Source organism: Pituophis catenifer, unplaced genomic scaffold, assembly GCF_029215685.1.
Source record: "Pituophis catenifer annectens isolate HBS135680 unplaced genomic scaffold, rPitCat1.0.hap2 SCAF_3, whole genome shotgun sequence".
NCBI lineage: Eukaryota > Metazoa > Chordata > Lepidosauria > Squamata > Colubridae > Pituophis > Pituophis catenifer.
Window position 1 is genome coordinate 159,099,705 of NW_027256883.1, and position 9,342 is coordinate 159,109,046.

Genomic DNA, 9,342 nt, shown 5'->3' on the forward strand with positions numbered 1-9,342 from the left:
TCTAGCAAAACAGGATAGTCCAAATGCCTTTTGAAAGAAAGCACTTTCGGAACAACCATGACCTAGGTGATTGAGAATCTCCATAGACATTACACATCCGTATTCTTACCCTGGTTTATAGTTAAGCATCTCAGAGAATTAACTGTGTTTAAGACCCAAGGCAATTTGTTTGGTCAGTTCAGGTGATAATGCTATCTTTATATTGAAAAATAGTGGATTGTGCTAATTTATCTCAGTTGAATCATATTTTACTAAAATAACCAAACCTAGTGTAGGAAGTTAGCACCCACCCCTTTCCTAGAAGAAGGAAATATTTTAGGAAATATTAAAAAGGCAGAATATTACGTTTCCCTGGATGAGAAATGGAGAAGCATGTTTTAAAGATGAAGCAGCTCCCATCTTCGTGCCACCCCAACCCTTTGTCAATGGGCCAGAGGCAGAAACTCAATTCCCTCCAATCTTTGTCAATGGACCATCATCTGCAACACAATAGAACCCATCTAGTAACAGAAACTAACACAATAGGACCCATCTAGCAATAGAAACCACATGGCACCTGGGAAGATTACACTAGCTAGCAAGTGTAATCTTGGCTAGCTAAGACCCCCACCCCCTGGGAGTCTGACAACCAATCAGGATACTCTTTCGGGGGCTCAGGAAGTTCAAAGCCAGAGAGGGCATAAAACCCGGGGACTCGCTGCATCTCGGCCCCTTTTTCTGTTCAGGAACTCAAACCATGTGATCCTGTCCATCATTAAACCATCTTTCCAAGCAGTCTTCATGTTTCCAGTGTCTTTTTCCCAACTTGGAGCTGAACCCAGAAGGATATTTCTTCTAACACTAGGTTGCAGAGTGTGCTACCAGGGATCACACCAGACGTACAAATTGGCAGTTATATTTAACCTTGAATATTTAAAATGGTATGCAAAATTGTTAAGTTGTTTAACCAACCATAGTAGCCAAATTCACATGAGCAAGCAATCTGACTTCTGGTGTCTAAAAGATGTCTATTTTATGATCTATGTGGTGGGAGCATGGACATGGGAAACCTCAGCACTGAAGGATGAAATAAATTACAGGCTGACATCTTATATTCTGGTGATTTGAAATAAATTAGAATTACACACTTTCAGTCAGAAGATCATTCTATGTACTACTTGGAAAAGAAAATCAACAAAGGAATGGTACTCCCTTCATAGTTGGAAAAACATATAGCAAAGACAATATTTGGGTACCATGCAGTCAGTGACTATTATCAATTAGACTTCTCAAAAACCCTTTGATATGACAGTTATTGAAGCGTATGCTTCAGATACTAATGCAAAAGAGGAGGGAGGCATTGATGAGTATTATGATCAAGTTCAATATGAAATTGACAGAATATGCAAATTTATGCTGCTTGTGATAGAGACTAGAATTCCAAGGTGGAAAAATATAAAATATAATTGGACTGTGAAACAAATTAACTAGGACAATGATATACCAGTTTATTTCCAGAATTTCCAGTTATTTATTGCTAACGAAATTTCTTTATTGCTAAGAATCAACCTAACTACAAGTAGTCCTTCACTTATGACAATAATTGGGACTGGAAATCCAGTTATCTTTACAGTCATAAGTCGAGGTAACCTGTGAGTGAAAGTAATTTTCCAGCCTTCTCCACAGCAGTTGTTAAACCCATTTAAATTTGAAAAGTATCTTGAAACTTTTGTTGTAAAATGCAACAATTAGGCAACAGTATAGTCACATAATGACTATGCTGAACTAAACAAGTCAAGATCTCAACTAATCAGATCAGCAGGATACATTTTTATAAAGCTATAGCCATACATTCAGCTGTGGAATATGTAGGAAAGGGCTATGGAAGATTCTCCCCAGTACATTGGGTATCTACTCTCCTAGTACTTAAAAAAATGACAAAAAAAATTTTTAACCAATATTTTAGTTTATGTCTTAAGTAATTTTTATTTTTAATGGTTCAGTGGCTAAGACGCTGAGCTTGTCGATCGAAAGGTCGGCAGTTCAGCAGTTCGAATCCCTAGTGCAGGGGTCAGCAACCTGCGGTTTACATTACATACATTCCTTACATAACTAATTCTTCCTACAAAGGGAAGCAAGAATTATTTTAATAGGGCCTATCTGAACTTGATAATGTACAGATTCATTGCAACTAGGTCAGGGGTCAGCAACCTGCGGCTCTGGAGCCGCATGTGGCTCTTTTACCCCTCTGCTGCAGCTCCCTGTCACTTAAAATATGTGTCACAACCACCAATGTGCGATACCTGCTGCATGCGATTTATTGAGTTTTTCAACCCCCGGTAGGCCAACCATGGATAAATCCAAGAAAAGTAAAGTTTCAGAAGAAAACTGAACATTTAATTCAACTACATATGCTAGTTTTGTGGCTGCTCAAGAAACAGTCAGGCACAGGAAGGATTCTGTGGCTTCTAGTGTTTTCTTTTCTGTGGGAAACGGGTCCAAATGGCTCTTTGAGTGTTTAAGGTTGCAGACCCCTGCCCTAGTGCCATGTAACGGGGTGAGCTCCTGTTACTTGTCCCAATTTCTGCCAACCTAGCAGTTCAAAAGGACGTAAAAAAATGCAAGTAGAAAAATAGAGACCACCTTTGGTGGGAAGGTAACAGCCTTCTGTGTGCCTTTGGCGTTTAGTCATGCCAGCCACATAATCATGGAGACGTCTTCGGACAGCACTGGCTCTTTGGCTTTGAAACGGAGATGAGCACTGCCCCCTAGAGTCTGGAACACTAGCACATATGTGCTAGGGGAACCTTTACCTTTAACTATGGATTTTTGTCTTTTATTTGTTGTTATAAATTGCCTTATGTTTTAGTATAAACAGAAGAGTGCATACCATTATGCACATTCCACGAAGTATATACAGTCAGTAAAAATAAATAAGCTATATAACGTGGTTTAGAAACCAAAATAGGTAGCACAGTAAAGTTTTTTTTCCTATTGCTGAATTAAATTGCAATCTTCTGATCTTGAGCCAGCCAAAAATTATGCTACCATAAAATATTACATTCCTACTACTAATCCCTATCTGACATTCATTGCCTTTGTTTGGGCATGTTTGTGCACTATGCCATTCTTCTTTTGTATAAGTGTATGTTATGCAAAGCAATTAGTTTCATCCTCTGAATTTTTCATCCTCTCTTATTTCTAAGTGTCACCAATGAGCACAAAACTGCTAACAATTAGGAGAGTATAGGTTTGGATAGGTGACTTTACCCACTCCTGCCTCTGTACAGTAAAACAAGAGAACTAGGATCTTCTTGCCAAATTCACAAGTTTCCTGAAACTTTAGTAGACTTGTGCAGCTTTGAATTAAATCAAGGTTTGGGGGTTGTGGAACAGCTCTTCAGCAGGCTTGTTTGGATTAGGTGTTTCAAATCACTGTTTCCCCTGTTTTCAGAGCATGCTAGTCTGAAAACTCAGCAGCTCCCCAGCTCTTTCTATGAGAAAGAGTGGTGTAGAAAAGTGTCAGGGCCTCAGATGGAAGAAATATCTATATCAGCCTGCAGTGGCTAATAGACCCTAGGTAAATCCAATCCCATATGATTTATCTGACAGTACTACCAACTGTCTGAGGAATGAAGTCTATGAGATTTGACACACCTGGGAACTGCTATTGGGTACTCTTAGCCTAAGAAGAAAACACTACTGTTAACACCAGTATAGCAAATAATGACTTAGGTTTGTCTCATGCATTAGATAAGGACAGAATTAAGGTAGCATCACAGGAACATGGCATAAGAAAGACAATTCCTTTATTAAATTTATGTGAAGAAAGACCCTAAGATGAAATCAAGCAAACCATATTAAAGTGCAATACAAACTACTTTATGAGTAGCACATATGTGTGAGGGGAATCTTTACCTGTGATGAAAATGGGAGTTTCCATATAAGATATTTGTGCATCCCCACACATGCACCCTGCCCCTGCATGTGTGCGTGCCCCTGCATGCGCCACCCATGCATGCACATGCCCCACACATGCGCATCCATCTCCACGCCTGCACATGTGCCCCCTGCATGCACCCTAGGCCTGCACATGCGCCCCTGCACATGCCTCACCCCCCCGCACATGCGTAACAGAGACCCAAAGACCAATTGGCTGGCGGGAGATGTGTACACATGCGCGACAAAGCTGAACTGGGGCAACGGCTCACGTGCCACCCCTGGCATGCGTGCCATAGGTTCACCATCATGGCTCTATACTAGGATCCAATCTGAGTCAATCACTGGGATCACTGGAATCCTTTAAATTCCTTTAGATTTTGCAATATCCTTCCCCTGCCAACCTACCAAGCCACACCCATAGAACCAGTAGGGAAAAATTTTGAATGTCACCCCTGCAGCCGTGGATAGAAAAACATTACAGAGGGTGGTGAGCACAGCACAAAACATTGTGGGCTGTCCCTGATACCACTAGATGAGATCATTATGGCTCGTTACCTTAGAAGAGTGAGGAAATTTTTCAAGGATGACTCTCACCGTGGTCACCACTTCTTTACCCTCCTACCATCAGGATGGAGATATAGAAGTATAGCCAACCGCACAAACAGGCTGAAGAACAGTTTTTATCCGTGGGCTGTCAGACTCCTGAATGAGAAATAACATCATAACTACATAGTATGATGGACTGCAGGGCCTGCGCAATATGTAACATTCACATACAATAGGATTGGGTGTTTTGTTAATATGATTTATTGGGTTAGGAATTTTCTGTCTTCACTATGAGTTGTATTGTGTGTGGGGGGGGGGGGTGCACTGAGGGAGCTCAACCAATCTTATTGTACATGTGTTGTGCACTGACAATAAAGATTTGAATTTGAATTTGACCAGAGGTTTATTCTGCCAAGCTTTTGGACTCATGGTGGAGCCCATCCTCGTGGAACTTTTCTATCTCCTGAAGGTGTGCATTGGACTGTTCTACATGTTGTATTTATATGGTGCCTGGTTTATTTTCCTATAGATGATGCAATTCAACAATTATGGTATGCGTTTAATGATACTTGAATCAGATTTTGCTCTTAGCATCCATCAGTGGGGTTAGTTTAAGGTTCAGCGTGGAATGAAAACTCTGAAGTACTTATTTTTCCTGTATTAAATTTTCCTTACTTGTTCTTCAATTTATTTTCCTACTCAACTTTTCTTTCCCCTGGGTCATGTCTCATTTGCTGTGATCATAACAGGTATACAACACTATTGAGGCATAACGATGTGAAAGGCAAACTGGGATTTGCTTCTCTACATTTCAGAGATATGGATTTGGGCCAAATGCATGGAGCAACAGTTATGGTAGCCTGAGAGTACAATAATAAATCATTTCGGAAACAAACAACACCTGCCCAAATCCCAGTTGCCTTTATGATTCTGCTAGTATTTCTGTAAACATATGCATACAAATTCAATCAATGGTGGAAATATTATGACCAAAAATCTTGTTAATAAAACATCAGTAGAATAAAAAAAAGGATTAACATTAAACAAATCAGGAGGCTGAACAAGCTATATAGTGTATTCTTGGAGTGTTTACACAAAAATAAGATATACTGTATGACATTAAGTGATTCTTAGTTCCAAAGAAGTATACACAGGAGTTGAAAAAAGTAATATTGTTGGAAGCAAATTGAAATGCTTTTGCCCTGAATCAGCAAGACTCTTTTTATGGATTGTGTTGCAATATTTAAGTTTCTGGAAATAAATAATTTTTAAAATATAATACAGAATATGTTACCTGATCTTTGTGGCTAATGTTTAACTTTAATATAAATTATATAAATTGCAAAAATTAAAGAGATACATTAATCAATAACAATTAATTTCAAAGTCCACCTAGTCCTAGACTATGCCAAGAAGTATGTGAAATATTGCCACATTGCTAGGTGCATGCACTCAATGCTACGCAATAATTTACTTAACTGTAATTTACGGAATAAACCACAACTGACTGCATAACATGAGTCCAAATGCAATGATAATGATAAACAAATCACATTATTGTGTGTTAACTATATTGTGTAAATTAAACCAAAATAAAGATCTATGAAATAAATATGTTTCCTGTGATTAAGAATATGCAAAACTGTGTTCCATTCCCAGAATGCTCCATTTCTCCCAACCCAGTATGGGCTAATCTGAACATTTTGAGCTAGTTTGGCCATTTCCAGAAAAACAGTTCATGGTAATCTGGATGTGGTTGTCCCCATCTCCTCTTTCCACTCCAGAATGCTGAGGTAGGAAAGTTCTAACAGAAAAGTGATGTGGTGAGGCATTATCAGTATTAAAATATTGTCCAGACAGTTCATAAAGATTTGAACAGAAATAATAATGGCTATCCAGTTTGGTGTGTAGCAGTTAGAGGACTGGAGAGATCAAGATTAATTCAGCTACTAATTATGAAGTTAAGCTGTTGGTTTCAGCTCCGAGCTTGGCAATTTGGTTGCAAACATTTCATCACCATTGAAGGAGACATCGTCAGTGCTTTCAGACAACTCAAAACACACTGACGATGTCTCCTCGAATGGTGACAAAACATTTGCAACCAAATTGCCAAGCTTGGAGCTCAAACCAACAGCCTAACTACCAACCCGAGCTACTAATATTCAAACACACTAATTATGAAGTTCTTTGGAGTCTGATTCATAGCCACAATAATAAGCAATCTACCCAGGCTACTGAGCAACACATGAATCTTTCCTTCCCATCCCACACCTCACATTCTTTATAGTTGTCTAACAATCAGCCAATGCTGGTTGAAATAATAGCTGTAAATTACAAGATCTGAAGACCCCAAAGGGTGACAGTTTTTCTACATTTGATGATTGGTAACTTTAACAAGCTTTATTCATTTAAAAATATTTATGGTTTATTATTTAGCATGTTGTAAGAACTCAGTTGAGTATAGCAGAACTCTACCATGATGTGTACTTTAAGTCGCTCACAGTCATGAACCTAAGTCTGTGCATAATTGCCTGTTAAAATACCTAAGTAGATAATTTGTAAAATAAAAAATGACTGGACATTTTTATAAAATCAGTGATTATGTTAATACGTCATACTAACCAATGGCTAAGTTTACTTTAGTTAATTTAATTGGCTGTGTTTATGGAACATGCCTAATTTTAAGTCCACAGGATGGGTTTGCGTAACATGCTAGGTTAAAATGTGATTACAGGTAGCCAATTTGTGATGCTTTTGTTGTGCAAACAAAACCACACTTTTAAAATTAAGAACATAGAACACAGAAACAAAGGGCTGGAAGGGGCCTTGGAGGTTTTTTAGTCCAACTTTGCTCAAGGGAGAAGACTGTAGGAAGTTAGCACCCACCCCTTTCCTGGAAAAGTGAAATATTTTAGGAAATATGAAAAAGGCAGAATATTATATTTCCCTGGATGAGAAATGGAGAAGCATATTTTACAGACAAAGCAGCTCCCATCTTCCTGCCCCCACCCTTTGTCACTGGGCCATTAAGGCTTGGGCCAGTCTATTCTACATAACAAAGATCTACCTCCTTCAGACAGAGCCATAGTAGGAATTGCCAAAGATCCAACAAAGATAGGATTAGCTCTCTACACAATATCATCAGAAACTCACCACATGTGACCTGGGAAGCACATGTGACCATCGGCTAGCTAAGACCCCCACCCCCTGGGAGTCTGACAACCAATCAGAGTACTCTTTCTGGGCCCCAGGAAGTTCAAAGCCAGAGAGAGCATAAAACCTGAAAAACTGTATCTGCCCTTTTCTGTTCAGGAACTCAAGCCATGTGATCCTGTCCACCATTAAACCATCTTTCCAAGCAGTCTCCATGTTTCCAGTGTCTGTTTCCCGACCTGGAGCAGAACCTAGAAGGAAATTTCTTCCAACACCATCCCAGTGAAATGATTGTCCAGTCTAATTTTGAAAACCACCAGTGATGGAGGACCCACAATTCCAGGCTACTACACTGATTTAATTGTTCTGTCAGAAAATTCCTCCTTACTTCTAGGTTGAATCTCTCTTTAACCAACTTCCACCCATTACTTCTTGCCCAGTGCTCAGGTACTTTGGAGCATAATTCAGTCCCTTCTCTGTGACAGACCCTCAAGTTTTGGGAGAGGGTTATCAACCCTTCTCTTCGATAGACTAGACATATCTAGCTCAACAGTTCATCATACGATTTTGCCTCTTCTCAAACAAGAAATTTAAACAGAGGCTTGAATAAAATAGCATTTAATTTTGATCAAGTTTAAATGTTCCAAATACATACAAGATACATGCTGTTCCAAATACATACAAGATACATGCATGTAACAACTACAAACAAGAGAGGGAATGTGAACCCCTTTTATATTGTTTAGGAAAGCCATAAACCTCCAATTCTGGCATCTTTGATTTGTGTATTCCCTGGAATTTATTTATTTATTATTCATATTTCTATGCTGCCCACTCTCCAAGGACTCTGGGCGGCTTACACCAAAGACAGTATACTAAGTAGCATATTTAATACCAGAATTTGGTTTGTGTATGTCTCCCCCAACAGAGTAGAGCCTCTTAATGACCATCATTAGCGTTATCTCTTCCTGATCATCTTCTTTGTGTTCACACTTTGCTATTTAGCCCTCTGGAGTGGAGGGAACTCAACAGATCAAAGATGAGATACGTTCTTAGGCAGGAGGGGGAGAAATAAGGCTCTGATCAAAAGGTGGAACATATAGTTTGACAAATGTCAGATATTTCGCAACAGACCCCAATAACAGTCCAGGAAATTAGTCAATGTGGCATGTTTGTGTTATAACTACAAAGGGCATAATATATATGTCAGTGTCACAGGAAACAAATATTTACAGCATGCAGGTATACAAAGACATCATATATCATATATATATATATATATATATATATATATATATATATATATATATATATACATATACATATATATATATATATATATATATATACATACACACACACACACACACACATATATATATATGATATATATATATATATATATATATATATGTTGCAGATTTACATATACATATATATATGTATATATGTTGCAGGAAACAATTAGCAAGTTTCTACTAATTCTAGTATTTCAGTAAATCTATTTCCTATCTATTTTTAAAGTCTCAGCATCTTTTTTGCATCGTAGTGACCAGAACTACATTTAAACGTATTATACAACGAACGTGCCCATTTTATATATGCCAAAGCATATATATATATATATATATATATGATCAAGCAAGTGGATTTTTTCTTCAATAAATTGCACAGCCAGGGTCTAATGAAATTGGTTTCTTGCTGCCAGTAACTTGCAAAATA